General features: G+C 34.3%; 1 long non-coding RNA gene across 1 annotated transcript; it reads right to left on the reverse strand.

The window, feature by feature from the left end:
• Positions 1 to 125: 125 nt before the first annotated feature.
• Positions 126 to 1,650, reverse strand: LOC116114012. The gene is made up of 2 exons (XR_004125496.1): positions 1,548 to 1,650; positions 126 to 206 (listed from the first exon to the last, which is right to left on the reverse strand). It is a non-coding gene; the product is annotated as an uncharacterized LOC116114012 (long non-coding RNA).
• Positions 1,651 to 24,373: the final 22,723 nt, after the last annotated feature.

Raw genomic sequence — 24,373 nt, forward strand, 5'->3', positions numbered from 1 at the left:
ATTAAAGAGAGGGAGCTCACTAGAAGGCGTCTCTTGAGTTGATTCAGCTGAAGTACCATTCTGAACCTGATCATCTGGCACTTGGGGAGCATTATTTATTGGATCAACAACCATTTCGATTTTTATTTCTTGTATGGCACTTGAATGTGATTCTTGTATTTCAGGATCATGGATTGAATTCACATCTCTTTCGGCCATTAATTCTTCTGCATACATGCCAATATACTAAATCAAAATCAAAAGATTCCATGCAAATAATATAGTGTTCTAAAAGCCACACACTTCTATAATAGTGTTTGATTTTATTAACAGCAACAAAAGATTTAATTGTACGAGTTTGTAAATATTCAAACACTGACACTTGATCATACAATTTGTAATTGGTTGATTGAGATGGAGATCGGTGATGGCTCACCGGCCTCAATCATATCTACCATAAGATGTAGGTTTACTGGTCTAGTTTGAAATTGTTATAATTTTTATATTAAATATTTTAAAACAAAACAGACAGTCTGGTTGGTAAATTTTTTTTTTTTTTTCTCTTTGTTATATATATTTAAATTACTTTGCTAATGTTGCATGTAAAGTAACAAAAAATAAACATTTTTATTAAAAAAGTTATTTTTATAATTACTAAAATATGTTTCAAAATAAGTTTTAAATAAAAAATAGCCTATAGATTCATGGGACGACTGTTGGTGGTTGTTCGTGTAAAGTGCAGAAAGTGTGCAGACTTCAGCAAGTTGGTAAAGTGCAGAAAGTGTGGAGACTCCAGCAAGTTGCAGTCTCCACTCTCCAGCAAGTTGCAGTCTCGGTTGAGACCAAGTGTTAAATAAAATCTGTATAACAAGCTAATTTTAAGTACTAACGACTTAGTTAATTATACAGATTTTATTTAACTATGTTAGTTGGTCTCAACCGAGACTGCAACTTGCTGGAGTCTGAACACTTTGGCATTCTTCCCTCAAACGAGACTGCAGCTTGTTTGGCATTCTGCATTGTTTGACATTCTGCTCCTTGCTAAGGTTGGAATTGTGCTATTTACCAACAGTGGTGGTAACCAACCGTTACCAAGAGTCAGTCTATATACCACAGTATTATGTTATCAGTCGTCAAATAGAATTTTTTGCCGTTAGTGGCCAGTAGATCGACACTAACAGATTGATCATACCACAGTATTATGTTATCATCTTCCTCAATGTGCACTTTAAAAAGGAAAAAAACTCAAAACAATTTTAACCTGTTATCAACTTTCTCCACTAATAACTATGCATCATTAAAACAAAACCAAACTCATAAACAACTGTGATTCATATATAACACCAATCAATCAAAAAACTTCGTTTTGGTTGTAACATATCTTGACCATATAATTTATAGACTTAGGTCAGGATATGCCCTTGTCCTTCTGGATCGATGAGGCGACTGAAATTATTCCCAGAAACACACAACTAGAAAACAGAAACTTGAACTAAAGCAAGCAAGCCATACAAAACCTAAGGCAAAGAAAACTTTAGCTTGGAAGAGAGGAAAAAGAAAACAACAACCTGATGAAAGATACACCGAATCGAGTTGATTGCAGAAAGATTTCAAATTCTCAATAGATCTTGGTCACCAATGTTGAACTCCAGAAGACTAGAGTGGTCTGAGAAGAAATGCTTTCAGTGTGTACATGTAGGGCTGCATGTTTAGCTCAGTCTTCGTCAATAGAAAATAAATTAAAAAAAAAAAAAAAAGGTGGCCATAAGATTTATTATACTTTGCTAACATCAAGAAAGGCTTCCTTTAACTTTTATGATGACTGATGATTATACTTTATTAATTTATAAAGTAATTTTATTTCTTATCCATAAAAAAAACTAATATTGGTCTAAATTGCTTAACTGCATATACATTATGCAAGGTGTCTACTTTGCTTGTTCATATATTTATCGGAAAGTTAATTTATAAAGTAATTTTATTTCTTATCCATAAAAAAAAACACGTTTTTGTTTCATTCATTTGCATTTCTATTATGTACTTTGTTTCCTCACGAGGCATCACGCTAATTACATCCTATGTCTATCAGTTTTCTTCTTCTTCCTTTTTTCTTAAATTAATAAATTTCTCCTGATTCTGTCAACGTTTATAAAAAATCTTCCCTTTTTTTTTTTTTGGGTTTAAATTAATAAAATTTTCTCCTCTCTATGGAGCTTTACTGAAAGAGTAAAAAATAATTAATGATAACTTTTAAAGTTTCAAATAAAATTTCTAAAACAAATATGAAATTGATGAATTTTAAAGAGTTCAAAGCAAGTGGATGAAGTTTTTATTGTATAGCGTTAGAATTGCGAAAGAGCAAATATTGGATATCATCATTTAGCTAGGTCCCTCTAAATTCTAAAGTATTGGATATCATCATTTAGCGAGGTCCCTCTAAATTCTAAAGTATTGGATGTCATCATTTAGCTAGATCCCTCTAAATTCTAAAGTGGTAAAGTTATCCAAACACTTAATAATTTCTCATTTAGCTTTCTACACGGCTTGGTCGACGCATACTTTCATTGACATCCCATGGTTGTTGTTGACGAAGACCTCTCTTCTTTGGTTGTCTTCTTGATTTTAAGTTAAGGGTTTAAATTCAATATCATTTAAATTTATTTGTTCTTTAATATTTTTAAACGAAAGTATAGATTTAAATACCAAGTTAATGAGATTAAGAAAAGAAAATATAATTATAATAATTGACACTTTAAGTCAAATTTAATATTTGATGTATAAAAAATAATAATATTTAAAAAATACTACTCCAAATAACTCAAATACGCGTTTGTTTCTCTCTTCTATTTGTATTCCAAATCAAAATACATATTTATTTTCTTATTCTCAAAATCCTATCCTAAATTATTTAACTATTTTTAATTGTCAAATTTTACTTCGTAATAACTACCCAACTCTACTTAACAACAATATTTTAAAAATACAACTCAAAATATCTAAACAAACGCACCCAATAAGATTCCTCTCATTGTTATAAAGTGTTTCATAAAATTAATGTCAAGATATATATTGATGCAGGAAACCAAGGGGTGAGTCGTTCCTACTAAGGGTGATGCAATTAATGGAGCTAAAAGACTGATCAAAAGGAAAGGTACGCCCACTTAGGATGGCGTAAGCCCACTGAGGACTCATTGAGAAAAGCCCACTGAGGACAATAAACCCACACAGGATTCTAGAAGTGACCACAAAGGTTACTTCAAGTTTTGTTGTATATTCTTTTCCAAAAGCTATTGTTACATTGTGAATAGTGCCCTTATATTGGTGCACAAAACCCTCAAAGAACCTAATAGAATTCTTAAACTTGTCCCAATTTTGACAACCCTAGTGACAAGTGTGCATACTTTAATTCTCCTACGTATGTGTGTCGTTTTCTAGAACATTAAAGCAAAAGTGAAGCATTTACAATTATTCTCCAAGTCCCTATTAGCTTGGTCTGTAACTCCTAGTTGACAACACATAACCTCTCCTCGTTCAAGCTCGCTTCGCGATCTTATCTAACTCACTCCGCGGTCTTATCCAACTCACTTTGCTTCTAGGTTGTTGTCGATGACCTGTCTTGATGCTCATGCATCATTTGCCTTCCCTTGAAAAAGATTGAACCTCGAATTGATGTCATCTTCTTCTGCTTTTTCTTAGATGTTTTCCTTTAGGTAAGGCAATAAATTAGACACATTGAAGGTACCTAAGACTTCATAGTCACTTGGTAGCTCAAATATCTTGTAGGCGTTATCATTGATTTTCTTGAGCACTCCGAAGGGTCTGTGAGATCATAGTTGCAGTTTACTGAATCTCTATGTTGGAAACATTTCCTTCCTTAGATGGATCCAAACCAGGTCTTTAGATTGGAACACTACTCTTTTACGATGACTGTATGCCCTCTGTTTGTAGATTTCATTCTATTTCGCAATCTATTTCTTTACTTGGGCATGCAAATCCTTGATCATCTTGGCCTGTTCCTCTCTATAGAGCTATAGTGATGTATAATCGACAATGGTGCTAAGTCTAACGGTGTAAATAGGTTTGTCCCATTGATTATCTCAAATGAACTTTTTCTCGTGGTGCAGTTGGGTAATATGTTGCATGCAAACTTAGATTATGGTAACACCAGGTCCCATTGTCACAGATTGTCACCAATTAAACTTCTTAGAAGATTTCACAGGCTTTGATTAACGACCTCTGTTTATCCATCGGTATGGGGTGATAAGCCAAACTAATCTAGAACTTTGTCCGCATCTTTTGCCACATCATTCTCAAAAAGTGCCTCGCAAATTTCATGTCACAATATGAGGTGAGTGATCTTTGAACCCCATGGAAAAGAACAACCTCTTTCAAGTATAATCTTGCGATATGTGAGACATCGAAGGTCTTGTTACTCGAAACGAAGTGCGCCATCTTGGAAAAGTGGTCAATCGCTACCATGGTTGAATCCTTGTTCTTTTGAGTCCTCAACAAACCCAACACAAAGTCTAGAGTTAGATCTTCTCATGGTGCCATAAAAACTAGTAAAGGAGTATATAGTGCATTGTTGGCACTTTGGGTCTTCGCTAATCGGCATGTCCGACATCGCTCGATGTACCCCATCACATCTCTCTCAATGCGAGGCCAAAAGAAGTGTTCGCTGATCATGGCCATTGTCTTATCCTTCCCAAAGTGACCAACTAAATCTCCACCATAAGTCTGTTAAATGATTGCTTCTCTCAACGAGTAGTCAGGGATGCAGAGTGTGTTTCCCTTAAAGTGATAACCTTCCTACAACAAGAACTGTTGATATGGTCGCTCTTGACATCTTTCCCAAATTCTTTCAAAATAAGGGTCATTGTGGTATAGTCCCTAAAACTCCTCAAACCCTTTGACCCAGACATCCATGGTCACAAGCAGTACATGTCTCTAGCTTAAGGCATCATCGACCTTATTCGTCACTTCAGATTGATGCTTGATAACAAACGTAAAAGCTTACAAAAATTCCACCCACTTCACATGCCTTGAATTGAGCTTGTGCTGTCCGTTGATGCACTTTAATGATTCATGATTAGAATTTAGCACGAACTCGGAGTACAAATAGTGCCTCTAACATTCCAAACTTCTCACGATCGCTTAGAACTCTTTATCATAGGCCGAATACTTTCTCCAAGCTTTGTTCAACTTCTTCCTGAAAATGCAATCAATTAGGTCTTCTGACTCAGTATTCCCTTATTCCTACTCTAGAGGTGTCACAATGTACTTCAAACACCTCCTCAAAGTCTAACAATGTGAGCACTAGTTCCTTTGTTACCCTTTTCTTTAAAAGCGACAATGCACCCTCAACTTCCTCGATCCACTCAAATTTTCCACCCTTCAGACATTTAGTGATTGGTCGATGATCATATTGAAGTTTTGAATAATTCATCTATAAAACGAAGCCAACCCATGAAAGCTTCTAACATTATGGATGCTCTTCAAAATTGGCCAACTCAAGATCGTTTTGACCTTGGCTTCATCCATTCTAATTCCCTATGCGAACACCACATACCCTAGAAATGTCACCTCGGGAAAGCAGAATTGACACTTCTTCAGGTTTTTGAATGGCCTTTTCTTTTGCAAAATTTTGAAAACTTTCCTTAGATGCTCTAGGTGATGATCTAGATTATTACTACAGACAAGAATGTTTTCGAAATACATGACCACATACTAGACAATGTATGCTCGAAACACTTGATTCATTAGTCTCATAAACGTGCTTGGCGCATTCGATAAACTAAACAGCATAACTATCCACTCATACAAACCATCTCACATTTTGAATGCAGTCTTCCATTCATCGCCAATTTGCACTCTGATTTGATGGTAACCATTTCGCAAATCATTGAACCTCGGGATGGGGAATCAATATTTGATGGTTATTTTATTGACAGTTGGACTTTCTATGGACATCTTCCATGAACCATCCTTCTTTGGTACCATCTCTGAATTCTTTTAGAATTGGTCACACTTGTCTTGGCACATCCAACCGTTCTTTGTTCTCCTCGACAATGACTAAAACAAAGACTTCTTTTTTATTGTTGATCTCCTCCACTAATTTGGCTTTTGATAGATAATGGTTTTCTCCAGACCTTTCAACTTAATTTGAGTCTGATGGTACTAGAATAATCTTCTTTCCGTCTTTGTTGAATGAGTAAGTGTTCCTGTACCCAACATACAAAACTCACCGATCATAGTGCCATGGTCTTCCTAATAGAATGTGGCATGCATCCATGGGAACAATGCCACACTAGATCTCGTCTTTGTAGTTCTTCCCCTTCGAAAATTGTATGAGGCATCTCTGGCGAACTCACACTTCATTGCCTTTGTAAACCATGAAAGCTTGTAGGGTCTAGGGTGTTCCTCGTCTGTAAACTTAACTTGTCAACCATAGTTGATGCGATCACATATTTGCAACTCCCCCTGTTGATGATGATGTTGCACACTTTGGCAAACATTGTGCACCTTGTATGGAAGATATTGTTGCAAAGACATGAGTCATCTTTACCCGCGGTTTCCACATTTAATGTCCTCCTAACGACCAAACACTCCCCTTAATCGCCATAAACGATCTCTCCTTCACTTAACTCTTCCCATTTTGGTACTTCTTTGTCATAGATCAGTTCCACGTCTTCCTCCTTTTCGATCAGAGTAATAACTTGTTTGTTCAGACAATTAGCTGCAAAATGTCCGATACCTTGACACTTTAACATTGCTTGCCCCCGTAGCTTGCTTCACTCACTTCATGTCCCTTATTAGTGGATTTGGGTTGCCCTTTGGAATCTGTTTCACACTCTTCTGCACACTCGAGCTCTCATTTTCCACAAATTTCTTCGTATAATGCAAAAAGCTTGCGTTTCTTACCTTTAAATGTTTTTTGACTTTCATTGCTAGACGACAAACATCATTGTAGCCATAGTATTGTTGCAAGTACACTGTTAGATATTTCATGTCGTAAACCTCCCAAGAACCTCGTGACTATCTGCTCGTCCTCTTCCATGACATCACATCTCATTCTCAAGTGATCAAACTCTACGATGTACTCTTCCACTGACAAACTATCTTGCGACAAATTGGGATAGTCAATATAAGCCTCCCATCTATAGTGTTCAAGAACAAATTTGCACTTTAAGAGTTTCTTCATCTTTTCCCATGTCGCTATCTTAGGCTTGTGGTCTCAAGCTTGTTGCTTTTTGACATGTTCCCACCAAATAGAAGCATGTTTTCTTAAGCAAATAGTGACCATCTTCACCTTCTGTTCTTCCACGAACTCTTTAATATCAAGGACTCTTTTGACTTGTGAAGCCAGTCTAAAAAGTCATCTGGGTGTGCTTTTCCATCAAACTTCGGAATCTCCACCTTTATACCAACATTGATGATGTTTTTCTTTGTCATTGCTCATTTTTTCAATCCCTTCCACTTAGAGACTCCCCAAATGGGTTATTGTATTCGTCGTTTTCGTCTCCACTAATAAATGCTCCAATCGACCCATTTACCTGGTTCATTTCAACTGTGTTCTCCAACGGTAGTACCCTTTACTGGAGCTGATCATTTTGCAACTAGGTTTCTTGAAGCAACCTCCTCAACTCTTCAATCTCTATATCACTCAATTCTCTCAAATTGGCACGAGCCTCATCTTTTGATTTTGGACCATAGCCTTTTCCCCGACCAACGTTTCTTCCATGCCCACAAACATTGCTTGTTTCTACCATTTTTACAACTGATCACTTCTGAAACTTTGAAACAAAAACAAAAGAAGCTTGTTGTAACCGAAAAACTCTCCCAAAACCAAAACTTGCTCCGATACCAAACTGATGCAGGAAACCAGGGGGTAAATTGTTCCTACTAAGGGTGATGCAATCAGTGGAGCTGAAAGACAAATCAAAAGGAAAGGACTCAGGATGGAGTAAGCCCAAAGGATGGTGAACTCACACAGGATTCTAAGAGTGACCACAAAGGTTACTTAAAGTTTTGTTGTATATTCTTTTCCAAAAGCTACTGTTACATTATGAATAATACCCTTATATAGGTGTACAAAACCCTAAAAGAACCTAGCTACATAATTCTTACACGTCCTAATCTTGACAACCCTAGTGACAAGTGTCCCTACTTTAATTCTCCTATGTACATGTGTCTTTTTCTAGAACATTAAAGCAAAAGTGAAGTATTTACATTTTCTCTAAGTCTCTATTAGCTTGGTCTGTAACTCCTTACTAGACAACACATGGCCTCCCCTCGTTCAAACCCACTTTGTGATCTTATCCAGCTCGCTTTGCTTGCAAGATGTTGTCGATGACCTGTCGTGATACTCCTACATAATTTATTAATGTGTATAATTCAATTAAAACGTGATCGGTCCAATTACTTGGAAAATTATATGAAATTATGAATTTTTAAGTCAAGAAGCCATCATTAAAGTAACTCTTTAAAGTTGCAATGAGATTTCTTTTAAGCTAGAAAATAGATGGTTGATAAAAGTAAAGATGCTTGTGGAATATTTCCTAGCCTTTATTTTATTTTATTTTTTAAAAAAGGATTCTAGTCAGAGAATAATCTGTTTCCATGGTCTAGGAAGAAAAACTATTGTTGTAGAGATTATTTAGGAGCATTTTTCTCATAAAGTTTGTTTCCTTATAAGATTTGTATTATGTGAAGAATGATTTTAAGAAGGGATACAAATCATATAAGAAGTAATGTGATTCTAGTAATAAAAAAAATTCTTTACACCTATAAATAGTGGTCATGAGATAGAAGAGAAAATAGTTATAATTAATCCCACCAAAAGAGTGTAGATGAGAGAGCCTTACCACAAGAGTTGGTGTTCTAATANCTGCAGACTTTCACACTTTCTTCTGCAGACTTTCACAATTGTAACATACTACTGCATCATTTTTCATAACACTCTGCAAACTTTCACAATATACTACTGCAGAATTTCACAATTGCAATATACTGCTGCAGACTTTCACAATTAACCTTTCACAATATACTCCTGCAGACTTTCACACTTTCTTCTGCAGACTTTCACAATTGTAACATACTACTGCATCATTTTTCATAACACTCTGCAAACTTTCACAATATACTACTGCAGAATTTCACAATTGCAATATACTGCTGCAGACTTTCACAATTAACCTTTCACAATATACTCCTGCAGACTTTCACACTTTCTTCTGCAGACTTTCACAATTGTAACATACTACTGCATCATTTTTCATAACACTCTGCAAACTTTCACAATATACTACTGCAGAATTTCACAATTGCAATATACTGCTGCAGACTTTCACAATTAACCTTTCACAATATACTCCTGCAGACTTTCACACTTTCTTCTGCAGACTTTCACAATTGTAACATACTACTGCATCATTTTTCATAACACTCTGCAAACTTTCACAATATACTACTGCAGAATTTCACAATTGCAATAAACTGCTGCAGACTTTCACAATTTCTTCAAGAACCTGATGACCAATTTCTGAACTGCAAACAACTCTACTAACAACACAATAACCTTTAAGGACTTTTGCATTCAGTCCAACTATCAACAAAGTAGCCTCTCCATTTATACCAACTGCCAACCATAATCATAAACATCTTGTGCATTCAGACTAACTATCAACATAACATCTTCTGAATTCTTCCACAACAGACCACAATGCAGTAATGAATTTTCAACCCATATTAACTACTGACATAGTAGCTCCTGCATGATTTCACAACTTAGCAACACACAACAAAGTAGTTTTGCACCACAACTCAGCAACATACACAACAAAGTAGTTCTGCACCACAACTCAGCAACATACACAACAAATCAATTCTGCACTTTTTTTTTTTTTTTTCAAAAATTTAGTACCATACACAACAAAGTAGTTTTGCACCTCAACTCAGCAACATACACAACAAGGCAATTCTGCACTTTTTCAAAAATTCAGTAACACACACACAACAGAGCAATTATGCACTATATCAAAATTCAGCAACACACACTCAACAGAGCAGTTCATCTCAGTAATCATCCAATGCAGTTTTCACCAGAATGAGTTACATTCAGTTTTGCTCTTAGTTCAGTAAAATGAGCGGCTGATAATGCTTTAGTAAGAACATCAGCTATTTGTAACTTGGATGGGACATACTGAATTGCTACCTTTTTTGCTAATACTTGCTCTCTAATATAGTGAGCATCAATCTCAATATGTTTGGTTCTGGCATGAAACACAGGATTGGATGCAAGAGCTCCAGCACTAACATTGTCACACCAAATGACTGGAATAGTGTGAAAATTCAGCCCTAGTTCATGAAACATACTCTCCAACCAGGCTACTTCTGTTGCCGTATGAACTAAAGCCCTATATTCAGCTTCGGTGGAAGAGAGTGCTACAACCTTTTGTTTCCTAGAGCTCAATTGTATCAAGTTTGGGCCTAGGTAGACACAATATCCACTTGTGGACCTTCTATCCTCAAGATTTCCACCCCAATCAGCATCTGCATAACACTCTATATGAAGTGCATTTGCTGGTTTGAACAACAGTCCATAGTCTATAGTTCCTTTGATGTACCTTAAAACCCTTTTGCAAGCTTGCCATTGAAGTTCAGTAGGAGCTTGTAAAAACTGACTCAACTTGTTCACAGTAAAGCTGATGTCAGGTCTAGTAAGTGTTAAATATTGAAGTGCTCCTACAGTGCTTCTATATAGGCTGGGGTTTGGGAATAGTTCACTGTCATTAGAGCTCAATTTAACACCAACAGTCATACGTGTAGGATAAGAATGTGCTTCCATCATTTTGGTTTTGATGAGAAGATCTGAAACATACTTGGACTGTTTGAGATGAAGACCAGCCTGTGTTCTTGTTGCTTCCAGCCCAAGAAAATACTTAAGTGACCCAAGGGTTTTTAGAGCAAAATCATCATTAAGATTTCTCATCAGATTTCTAATAAACTCTCCATCTGAACCAGTAATCAATATATCATCGACATACACCAAGATATAAGTAGAACCTAAATTCTGTTGGAGACTAAATAAGCTTGAATCTGAAACTGAATTTTTGAAACCTTTTAGCTGAAGAGCTGTTTTCAACTTATCAAACCAGGCTCTTGGGGCTTGCTTAAGGCCATAAAGTGCCTTATTGAGTTTGCAAACAGCATATGGAAAGGACTGGTCCTCAAATCCAGGAGGTTGCTTCATATGCACAGTTTCAGTTAAAACTCCATTCAGAAATGCATTGTTGACATCAATTTGCTGCACATCCCACCCTTTTGTGACTGCAAGTGTCAAGATAATCCTAATGGTGAAGGGTTTAATTACTGGACTGAAAGTTTCAAAATAATCCAGTCCAGGGGTTTGTTGGAATCCCTTAGCAACCAACCTTGCCTTATACTTCTGTAGAGAGCCATCAGCATTATATTTGACTCGAAAAACCCATTTATTCCCAACTACATTCATATCAGGTGATGGTGGAACAAAAGTCCAGGTTTTGTTAAGAACAAGGGCATCATATTCACATTTCATTGCTGCCTTCCAATTATCACTACTAAGTGCTGCAGATACTGAAATTGGTTCTGACTCAACAGTTTCAGACCCATCAATAACGTATGCTATGTGCATGCTATCTTGGTCAGAAGGAACAGATTGTAACTGAGCAGATGACTTAGCTCTTGTGACCATAGGATGAGTGTTAACTGGTGCTGAAACAGTGTGAGGAACAGGTAGACTACATGTTCTGATAAGACCAGAATCAGCTGAACTACCAGGAAACTGAGAGGAGGTAAGATCAACAACAAGTGGACAGTGGATTGGAGCTACAACAGGTGGTGAGATAGTAGGTGATTGAGAAGGGTTTGATGTGTCATTTGGTGAGTAATTGGTTAGCGTTGGAGATGTATGTGACATAGTTGGTGTAAATGTGTGTGGAGAAGAAGATGTAAAAGTATTGTTTGAAGTGTTTTGATCACTGGAATTAGTAGAGTAATTATTACAGTAATCAGTATGAGAATTAACAAAATTATAAGGATTCTTACCAACTGTTGCATTGTCAAAACTGGAGTTGTCCAGGGAGCAAGACACTATAAGGGAATTAGGGGCAGCAAAGGAGTTAATGATAGTAGGTTAAGCTGAAGTGTTAGTGGCAGGTGGTTGAAATAAAGATTTAGTGGCAGCTGATTGAGTGGAAGTGTTAGGTTGAGTTGAAGATTTAGTAGCAGTAGGTTGTGTAAACCCAAAAGGAAATGTCAAAACAGAAGTATGGCTAAGAGTGTCAAGGACACACGGTTGAGGTGAAGTAGAAGAAGATTGAGATTGAGAAGAAAAGGCTGAACCACTGGTGGCAAAAGGAAATTCAGACTCATTAAATTGAACATTAGGGGTGATTACGAGCTGTCCATCAGGTTTTAAGCACTTGTACCCTTTATGTATTAAGCTATATCCTACAAAAGTACACTTTGTTGAATGGAAATCGAATTTGTGTTTGTTAAAACTCCTAAGATAAGGAAAACAAGAACAACCAAATACTCTTAAGTTTTCATAAACAGGAACTTGATGAAATAAAGTTTGATAAGGAGAGATGTTATGGAGTACAGCAGTAGGCATTCTATTAATTAGATAAACGGCTGTTTCAAAAGCAAGCCACCAATATGACAAAGGCATAGAAGCATGAGCAAGCAAGGTAAGTCCGGATTCTACAATGTGCCTATGTTTTCTCTCACTCCTACCATTTTGTTGATGTACATAAGAACAAGAATACCTAACCTGAATTCCTTGCTCAACTAAGTAAGGGAGAAGGGCTTTGTATTCACCACCTTGATCAGATTGCAAGTACTTAATCTTGCATCCAAATTGCCTTTCAGCAAGGTGATGAAACTTAATAAATATAGACCTTACTTCAGCCTTGGTTTTAAGAGGAAACAACCATGTAAAACGGCTATAATCATCTAAGAATTGAACATAGTATTTAAATCCTTCAATAGAAGGACAAGGGGCAGGACCCCAAACATCACTGTGAATTAATTCCAAGGGAGAAGTGGCATGTGAATGAGAAATTGGGAAATTGTTTTGATGTAGCTTGCCTAATTGGCAGGCATCACAGAATGTGAAGTTGGAGTTCAGAGAAGTGTTTAGTTTTAAAGGAAATTTATGTTGTAAAGTGGTTAAAATTTGATGTTGCACTTTGGAGTGTGGATGCCCCAAACATTTGTGCCAAACCATACTATCAGTGGTATGCAATTTTGTAGTTAAACAATGCATATTAGAATCAGAAAAATGCATATCAGGAGCAGAAAAGACAGTTTCAGCACTAGTATTGGTGTTACTCAAATCAGAAACAGTAATTTCATTACAAATATCAGTGTTACTCAAATCAAAAACAGAGTCTTCAGTGCAAGTATGAATGTTACTCAAATCAGAAACAGAACCAGGTTTATTATCAATGCAAGAAGCAAGACATTTTGAGATGTTATCACCAATTATGTTATTGTCAGCACATTTATTATCAGCAACTGAAGTGTAGTTACTGATACAAGAATTAACAAAAGCATCTGAACTAACAGTAACATCAGCACTAACATTAGACACTGTAGGGTTGACATTAGATAGACTACTACTAGAACAACTTGCTGTATTACAAGAATTGAATTCAGAATGATTAACAGTATTGACATAGGCAAGTTGAAAGGGTTGTGTACTATGTTGACTAGTTGAGGACATGTGAGGTATGATGGAAGGCAGGATGGAGAAGGCATTTAGTTGGTACAGGCCACCCTTAAGATCCCCTTGCAGTAGTATTGCTTCGGTGGATTTGTCCTTGACAACACAACAGTGAGCATCAAATTCCACTATAACATTGTTATCTTTGGTGAATTTAGAAATGCTAAGTAGATTTTTTGTGATTTTGGAAACACACAAGATGTTTTTAAGATGCAAACACTTAGTATGTAAATTGCTAGGCAGAAAAGTATGACCAGTATGGGATATTTGTAGACACTCACCATTGCCAACCTGAAGTTGATCACCTCCATTGTAGTTCTTACTGGTAGTCAGATGATGCAGGTCTGCAGTGACATGATCCGTAGCTCCGAAGTCCATATACCACACTGGATCAGTTGGGGTTAATGATGTAGCAAGTGCTGTTTGTTGGTTTGATGGTAAAGAGTGTTGTAAAGAGGTGTTGTAGTGATGATTAAAAGCAGATACAACAGGAGCTGTACCAATAAAAACTTGAGAGCCAACAGCTGCAAAGTGAGCCTAATTCTGACTATGAAACTGTTGACTAGGAACTCCAAAAGCAGCATTACTCATAGGGCCAGAACCTTGCATACCAAACTGTGAGGTTTGTGAAGGACCATCCAGTTGCTGATGAACAGTTCCTGTAGAACCAAATTGTGAACTAGGAGCACCGATTTGTGAGCCAGTGGAGCCAAATTGCTAAAAATTTGAACCAGCAGTGCCAATTTGAGAACCAGCAGTGTTAAAGGAAGAACCATAAGGATGTGCATTATGTGACTGATAGGGTAGTTCCTCATAGTAAGAGATAGGCTGCTGTGACACATTTCCAACTAGAGATTGCACCATGCCTGTATAAGCAGAATTGTATCTGTGATAGCATTGGCCCACTGAGTGTCCTGCTTTATTACACAATTGGCAGATGAGTCTTCCTCTTCCAACACCTCTGCCCCTTCCTCGGCCATAAAATGTTCCTCCACTTCCAAAAGGCCAATTGTTATACACATGAGGATTGTAGATTTGAGGGTGGGATGTAGGGATAACAGGAAGTTGGGGATAATTGGGATTACCTAGAGATATTAGAGAGGGTATACCACTGTGAACAGGAACTTTATCAGGTTGGTGACTTGTAGTATCAGCTTTTGAAGGGATACTAGTGTTGTTGTTAGGATTACTAGTTGAGGCAAGGTGAGCTGAACAGTTATACAAGTCGATTGAATTGAATTTTTCTAGTCGAATTTCATACTTTTGAAGTAAAAATTGGGCTTCCTGAAGTGTAACTGAGTCAAATTTTGACTCAATCCTGGAAGTGAGGTTTACTACTACTGCATCAAATTCAGGACCAAGTCCATCCAGGACATATTGTAAAATATCCTCATCAGCTATTATTAAACCACTGGCAGACAAACTTTCTGCTATCTCCTTCATCTTCTTAACATAGTCACCTACACTTAGATTGCCTTTCTGTGTTGTCTGAAGTAGGTTTTTGAGGTGTAAAGCTCTAGCTTTAGAATTAGTAATGAATTCATTTTCTAGGGCAAACCATATCTCAGTAGAGTTTCTACATTTCGATACAAATCCAAACATACTTTCTGAGATTGATGCTAAGAGCCAACTCACTAGGAACTTATCAGTTCTCTTCCACATTATGTAGGCAGGATTCAATTTTTCATCAATCGAAACACTACTCGCTCTTACTGTATTACCTACTTGACCTAACTCTTGTTCAATAGTAGAATCAGAAATTAACAAAGGTGAAGGACAGGAAACTCTACCGAGAAGATGTTCTTCGAGTTCGTGTGAACCAACAGTAGACAGAACTTGAGAGCTCCAAAAACGATAATTGTTCTGAGTAAGCTTCGGATTTATGACTTGTAAGCTAACAGCTGAAGCCGAAGCAGTGCGATTAGAAGATTGCTTCAACATTTCGTCAGAATCGTTGAGAGAGCTGGAGGAATTCGCCATTGACGCAAGTCAGTAGCTCTGATACCATATAAGAAAAACAAAGCAGTTAAGAAAAGAGAAATATTGTGTGATAGAGGATTTAGTGAGCTGAAAATTGAATCATTCTTCTCATTAACTAAAATTGAAATGTTGAAAACAGATTACAAAGATATACGAAGCAGCTTTACTCTTTCGTTTTGCTGCTAAAACTACACTTAGTAAGAAGAAAACATAAAATGGCAGCGTATTGGACTTTAATTGAAAAACAGCCATATGGCAGCGTATTCTTAAAGCATTTTCCTTTTGACTTTCACAAGTCAATAGTCACTAACACTGGCTACAACTTAACCAATTTAACTTTTGAAAAAAAAAAAAAAGTTTTTATATATTATCGAATTTACAATTTTAACCACACAAAAACTTGAATTAATTAACATTTTTTGACCTTTTCTCAATTTCCAATTCCTCTCCTTCTCTTTCATACTACCTGTTTTCTTGGGTTAAATTACTCAAAAAAAGTTATTCTTTTGAAGGTTACAAAATAAAATGATGATTTTTTTTTTCTTAATTGATAAAAAAATCATGAATAGGTTTTTGTTGAGTTTAATAAGTGAGTTTGAAACTGGAAGATTGAATTTTAGATTTTGAAAAGCCTAAGTTATAAGATTTGAAACTTTTATATATATATTTTATTGTAAATTTATCAATTTAGATGTTTTAAATCCATTCACTCAAAATCCTACTACGTCTTTGAAGGTGATCATTGAAGCCATTATTTGATTGATAGTTTTAAGACCCTAAACAATTAGTTGAAATGTTGACAAAGTGAACTGAATAGTTAATGATAAAAAATAATAATAAAAAGAATAGTTGAATGGTGTTGACTGCAAAATGAACCGACACTTGACGTTGACGAAGAAAAATTGGCCCTTGTTTCTAGAAGTAACTTCATTTTAGTATAATTTTTCTTCACCATCATTGTCATTATCAAATATCAACAGAGAGCAAGGATATGATCTCATAAATCACAATCCATCCCTCACAATTTCAATTTGTGCTCCAATCAGATTCCAAATTCCCATGGACGGTTCAATGGTCACCATAATATACAATAAAAGAAAATAACTTATAATTTTAGAGATATATATGTTAAAAATTGAATTATTTAAATACAAAATTTATGACTGTTCACATAAAATAAATTTGGATAAAAATCATATGTACGTTTGTGTAATAAATTTACATTAACTACTATAATGATTAGGGGTTATTAAAGAATGTACCATGTGACTTTAATTAAATATAAGAGATTCAAAGAATAGTTAAATAGCTCTCAAAGAGTCAAAGTACATTTATTTTACACCACCATAATGAATAATAATTAATGACTTAGGGTTAGGACTTAATAAATCAAAATTATTGACACCATTCCATGCATCTGACTGTTTCATGTGCAGGATCCATGAAGAGGTCATATCTTTTTCACTGTTAATTATTTAATTAATCTCCAATTTTTCCACTTTAATCTGTTGGGTTTACCAAAAGCACGACGACCAAATCTTTTAGTGGGACATATTACACACGCTTTGGTCAGTGGGTTTGTTTTTCCAAAATCTTTTGATTCCTCTTTTATCCGACTTCGACTTGTATCCTTTATTTTCAATTTTTTATAATAAATTTTAAGCTATATTTAGAATACAAGGGTTAATAACCATGATCACTTTTATCCATCTTTGAGGAATTGACTCTTTTAATTCAAGAAATCCTTATTTTGAGTTTTTCTTCTATTGATAATAAAAGTAATTATCGATACTCTTATCCGATCAATAGTTTCAAGATCCTAAAATGATTGATTGAGAATTCGAGTAAACTGATTCAAATACCTTCGATTATTTAAAAAAAAAAAAAAATACCTTCTTAGGTATAATTTAATAACAAAAAACCTTCTATAACTATAGTAATAACATAAATTCCTTATATGCAGTTAACATGTGTATTTGAAAGTATGTATTAGTATTATTTCTTATACAATAATATTACAAAAACTTTATAAAGATATTTTGTAAGTTACAAAGTATAGCAGCAAGGAACACAACAAGATCACCTTAATTTTGGGGCATGTGTTGGGTTTGGGTATTTGCATGAATGGAGAGAACATGATAAAACCAGAAAGTAAGTAAAATTTATTACACAAAATCAGATGAGGCACGCACCTTGTCCTTCAGATTCAACGACATCATTATCGTACCGTCAACATCAAAGCTTCAAGCTTAGTTGACTAGTTGACTTAACTCTCTCACACATTTTAACGGGCTCATAAATTTATTCTTAAATACTGGGTCCTAATTAGAGGTGGGCCGTCGACACACCAAAGTTGATCTCACATGGAGTCTCTAGGCCCACTCCATCAACTTGCCCTTTAATTCATATCCTAAAAGCCATAAAAGGGCAAGCATAATCTCAAAATATCCTTTCCGCACGAAAGAAAGAAAAAAACAGTACAGGTAAAAATGATTTCGTGCAAATTGACATAACATTTGAATAATGTTGGGCTGATAATGGAGTCATATAAATAAACAAAAATTATATAAAATTTATGTAAAATAACTGTTTTATCATTTGTTTTTTTTCTATTTATATGACTCAGTTGTATAACTAATTATAAACATAATATTGCTCATAAAAAATTAACTCAATAAATGTTTGATAAAAATAAATATATTATGTGATAATCCTCACGATTGTTAATAAGGGTGTTCACTGAAACTCTTATTTGACTGATAATTTTATAGTTCTGGATGATTAGTTAAAATATGTGTAAACTGATTTGAACATCATAAAAAAATAATAATAATAGAGTTGTATCACATCAGTTTATATACAAGAACTATATATAGAGTTTGTATATTTAATTTGTATATAACCATGATTGGATGCAAGGTAAATAGTGGGCACACCGACAATTAATCTCACATGCAGGTTCAATTTGAAGAATGGGTTTTACATAGTAATTTTGATCAAAGATATATTGGTAATAATAGTTTGTCTAAGTTGTTATTCCTTTAATGACTAATATAAAACATATAAAGGTTAAATAGTGGTATAAAAGTTACATAGTGATGTGGCGTAAAATTATCAATAGAGCAAAAATGAAAAGTCAACTAACTATTATTCGTTCAAAGAATAATACTTCAAATGTAAAGACTCTTTAGAAGAATAAAGATAGGTTGAGAAACATTTTTGATAATTTTTTCTCATAAACGTTAACGTAATAGCTCGTAATTAATCAGTTCACATTTAGTCAGATGAGACCCATTATTGGGCAAACATGATCTATTGTAAATTGATAAATTATAAGCTAACACGTCGTATTTATGATTTGTGAGAAAAAATTAGTGAAAATGATTTGTAAGCCTGGTATTACTTTCACAAAATACTATTACATCTACAGAGACAGTANAGTCAACTAACTATTATTCGTTCAAAGAATAATACTACTGTATACGAATGTAAAAGCTCTTTCAAAGAAAAAATAAAGATAGATTGACAAATACTTCCCATAATTTTCTCTCATAAATGTTAATATGATAACTCATAATTATTTAATTTATATTCAGTCAAGTAAGACCTATTATTGGGTAAATAAGGTCCATTATAAGCTAATAAATTATGAATTAACACGTTCACAAACAAAAAAAATTAATGAAAAGGATTTGTAAATATAATATTGCTTTCACAAAATATCACTACATCTATAGAGACAGTAAGTAAAGTTTGTAAGAGTAAATAGTATTGGTCGTGTAAAGTGGTGTCTGTCACTCTCCCTCTCTGACACAGCATCATTGGAGTTCAAGTCTAGGCTTTCCTCTTTCCATTTTATTATCTAGTCATTGTCGATACACCGTAGCAGAAAAAAGGAAGACGTAATTAGCTTAGCGCATCTTTTAAAGCTTTGGGTTTGGGTGATCTTATCGTTAGCTTATTGAATATTCATTAATGGGCTACCCAACTGATGATGACTGATATTATAACTTGGGCCCAATATGTTAACATGAATTGTGACTGAATTTTGTTTTAGCAATATTTTATTGACAAATGTTATTTAAGCTCCACCAGTTTCCTATATTCCAATTAAAAGGAGGATATAATTGTAATTCTATAGGTTGTAATTAATCAGAAGATTTTAAGGAAAACATTATGCGTCAACCATCGCATTTTTCTGTATTATACCTTTGTTTTAGTCCTTAAAATAAATATTCATTTTTATAAGACATGAGTATAAGACTTGTGAAATTAGAGATATAATCTCAACATTATTTAACGGAAAAAACAGTAACAACTCTAATTTTGATACACCTAAAACTAAATGGAGTAAATCGTGTAGATGAAGTGAGTATTTGGTAAATCAAGTGAATATTAAATAAATAATATCATTTAAGAATAATAACTCCGCCAGATAATTTTTTCTGAGGCGGTCAAAAGTAATTTTCTGAGAAGTAATTTGATCAACGCTTTAAATAAGTGACACGCGTCCAATATAATTGAAGAAATTTAGATAGAGTAACACTAACCTTACAAAGAACCATACAAAAAGATAATCCTTACGCCTTACAAAGAGGCGTTGAGTTCAATCACCTCCACATCAGCATCTCGTGACATAAAGCATAAACAAAAGATATTTTTCATTTTGATATTATTAAATTTTAAAAACTTACCCCCTTTTGTTCAACTTTTTGATTCTATTCTATTCTAAAAAATGAAAAATGTGCTTATTTTAATATTATTCAAAATCCAATCTTATTTTACTCAATTCAAAACATTTAACAATTACTTTTCTCAATAAGAGTTTATAAATTAACAAAAACACCTCTATTATCCAACTGATTGCTGACAGTCAACCACTACCACCAGATGATTCAGTTGGTTGTGCACAATTCTAACGATTTTCAGCCATCGTCGGATGGTGGTGATCAGCTACTAGCAATCAATTGAACGAGTGTGAGTATTTTTGTTAATTTATAAACTTTTATTGTAGAGGATGAGACATATTTAACTAAATTGACAAATGTAAAGTGTTAAAATTAATTTAAATATTTTCAAAAAACATTTTTAAAAAAATACAACAAACACATTCTCAAAATCCCATCATATTTGATTAGATCATATCCTATCATATTTAGAATATAATATTATTCAGAAAAGTTTACCAATAATTGTTTATATTTTCTTAATATTTTCTATAATTAGACTGATATATCCTAATACTTTAAACTGCAATATTTGGAGTAATGAACCTAAAGGATAAATATGATCGCATAAATGATTGGGAAAGGTGTTTTTTCATTATTATTATTTTTATTATTTTTTAAAGTTAGTTAACGTAATTACTTTTTAAAAATAAAATACGATTAATGTTTTTGAAATTATTAATTTTATTTAAAAAAAATTGAAATTTGTATTTAAAAGTATAATGAAGCGGTAAAAATAAAAATAAAGAAAGGGATCCATTTTGAATATTAAATTGTTAATAAAGTGTCATTTAATTGGAATAACAAAATAAAACAAATTGGATTTCAATTAGTCTGCTTAAAAACAAATATTTTCACCTGAAAATTCTCTTTAATTAACTACTCATTCATCTCTTCCCATTTACGAAATCAAATTACTCTTGCAGTTGAGTGGTCCAGCCATGTGAACAATCCACAATTGATTTCACCATACACTTCAACAATGGGGAGTTACTTCTTTCTTCCTCAACGTTAAAATACTGAATTGTATCTTCTGTTGATTTTGTTCTCAGTCTCGGATTATTTTCATGGATTAACTCCACGGGTGTTAGTATTTGCTGTTTTATCCATTTCAGTTGCTGATAACTTCCTTCTATACATTTTTATTCTTTCTGGTGAGTTATTTCTGTCACCATTATTTTGCGTTTTCTACTATATCTGTTTCGTTTTAGTCCTTTTAAACATCTTCTTTCATCTAATTTACATAAACAAACTACCAGACCCGTTTCGTTTTAGTCCATGTAAACATCTTCTATAGATCATCTTTCTTCAAGATGAAGACCGTATATACTTCAACCCCAGGAAGTTAAAGCTTTCTGTTGCTTATATTTAACAGTCCAGTTTTAAAGAAAACTATATATATATATATAATTTGTTGTCATAAAGTACGGGTTAAATTACGTTAAACATGATTTTTATTGAATAAAAACGTATTTATTACACTATTTAATACACATAAAAAGATGGGTTAAGAAACCTTTTATTAATACGTCTATAATCATAAAAGAACACAGGTAAATAAGCGTAGACGATGGTACGCAATGGAGTTGTTGGCATTCTGGCTGAGACATAGAATAAATGGGAAAGAAGAGCACCTCTCAATCCATCACACTGTGCTCGCCTTCTAATAGCAGGCAAACAAAAATCAGGGGTGGCACGTATTACTGTGCAGCATCAACAAAGCGTATCTTCAGTGATGCACAGTATGAGGATGCTGTTTGTGATGTATCAGATGACTCATATGAAAGTGGCCTTATCTTGGGCATCAAAAAGCCGAAGGTTGTGGGTTCTCTGTGCTCAATATTTTATATTCAATGTTGGGACTTGGAACAAGCTTGAGAGCGGCTTTCATGTAATTCTTATGTTGGTTTCGAATTAATGCAGCTGCAGATGGTTCTTCCTGATCCAGCTTATGGATTCTTCTCTCATACTCATAAGGCGCAGCCTGAAAACATGCCTTTGTTAGATAAGGCGAAAAATTTATATAAATATATATCCTTAATTCACTATACAGCCATTATTAGTCAATGATCAATGATCAGAATTTCTTATATATGATGTTCTCTGTTTTGTTTATTTGATGTTACATACGGCCAATTCTTTTGGGACTAATCTCATTAATTAAGTTCTTCTTTTGCCTTAGGCCAAGGATTCCTCAAGGACTACGAAGAGAGTCTTTCAAGTTTATGGTTGTGTTGTGACTTGTGAAGACATAGTTGAACACAAAGATATCACAAGAGTATTTGACAAAGTAACTCTGATTTTTCTATTTTGGATTTTTGCATTCATATCATTTCTTCTTTTAGAAGTTATTTGCCTTAAGTGGAAAGTATGAATGCTAATGTCTTTGACCTACCTCATATGAAGGCAAATATATGCTAAAATTAAAAGTTTTTCCTTTTCAGGATGACTATTATGCACATTGATAAGAGCTTGAAAGTATATATTTTGTTGGTGATTTAATTGGATTATTTGTGGAAAAATGAGTTTAATTTGTGAAATTTGAGTTAATTATTTCATAAATACCTTTTACGGGATCATGGGTGTATTTTGAGTATTTTCAGGTTAAAACTAATATTTGAAGCAAAAAGAATGATGTCAATGGAATTCGTGATGAGTAGGAATAAACGGTGCAAGAATCGGAGTTGAAACGAGAAAGTTGTGACGCGTTGAAGATACAACGTAAAATGTGGAAATCCTTCAAGATGAGCATGCTTCGATGTTTCGATCATAACTTGAGCTGTAGAAATCGGAATTCAATGATTCTTGTGGTGTTGGAAAGCTTATTCAGAGAGCTACAAAGTTAGTGTTGATTACTTTGCCAAATTCTAAATATTACAGACTCGTGGGACAGAAAGAACGATCGCCATAACGACCGTTTCTGATCGCCGCAAGGATGGATCACGGGCCTATTTGGGTTATTGTATTCTCTTAGTCCGAATCTAAATGGTTTAAGACATTTAATTATTTCCTAATTAACCTCCAAACCCTAGCATTATAAATAAGGGGTTTTAATTCATTTTTAGGGGCGATTAGAGAAGGAGAAATGACGGCTACTATTTTGGAGATCGGAATTCTTGCAGTTCTCGTTCGCCAATTAGAGAAGTTTTTCTATTTTTCTTTGTTGAACTTATGTTATTAAATACAATGGTTGTTTTTATTATTGCAATTATGAACTAAATCCCTTTTCTGGGGCTAAAGATGTAGCCCAATTTATGAATATGTGTTGACGTTATTGTTGTTGATTTTTAATTGAGCATTAATTCTAAGTTTTATTATTGTGTGTAATGCTTTCAATTCATATGGATCCGAGAGTTGAATGATATCATGGGTTAGGTTGAGATCGAGAGATAAAACCTGATTAGTCTAAGGTAATAAAACCATAGATTGAGCGAACGCTAGAGATAGGTTATCGCGATCTGTGAGGCTCTGGTAAATTTCATAGAACTTAATGATCTCTTTGCTTCTAAATTCAACTTAGAGATATTTTGGGTTGTTGCTTAAGGGTTAATTCGCTAATTGTTTGAGAGAAAGTTAGTGGAATATTAGAGAGTTTAGCTTTTAGAATAAGCTTAAATAGGTTAGCAATAATTGTCAATGCATATGATTAAATTGGTGTAAAATCTGTGCCCTAAGTTTAGTCATATTGATCTTTTTACCAAAGTATTAATAAAATTCTGTTTTTGTTTAGTTTTTAGTTTATTTTCTTTTTCATTAAATTCATTCTTAAAATTTTGTTTCATCAAATAGCAATAAAATAGACTAGTTTGGTACTTGGTAGGTAGTTCTCTTGGGATTCGACACTCGTTTACTCAAACTCTATTACTTGCGCGATTTCGTACACTTGTTAATAGCCTGTCACACATCTAAAGAACTATGATCC

Source organism: Pistacia vera, unplaced genomic scaffold (genome assembly GCF_008641045.1).
Source record: "Pistacia vera cultivar Batoury unplaced genomic scaffold, PisVer_v2 Contig7, whole genome shotgun sequence".
NCBI lineage: Eukaryota > Viridiplantae > Streptophyta > Magnoliopsida > Sapindales > Anacardiaceae > Pistacia > Pistacia vera.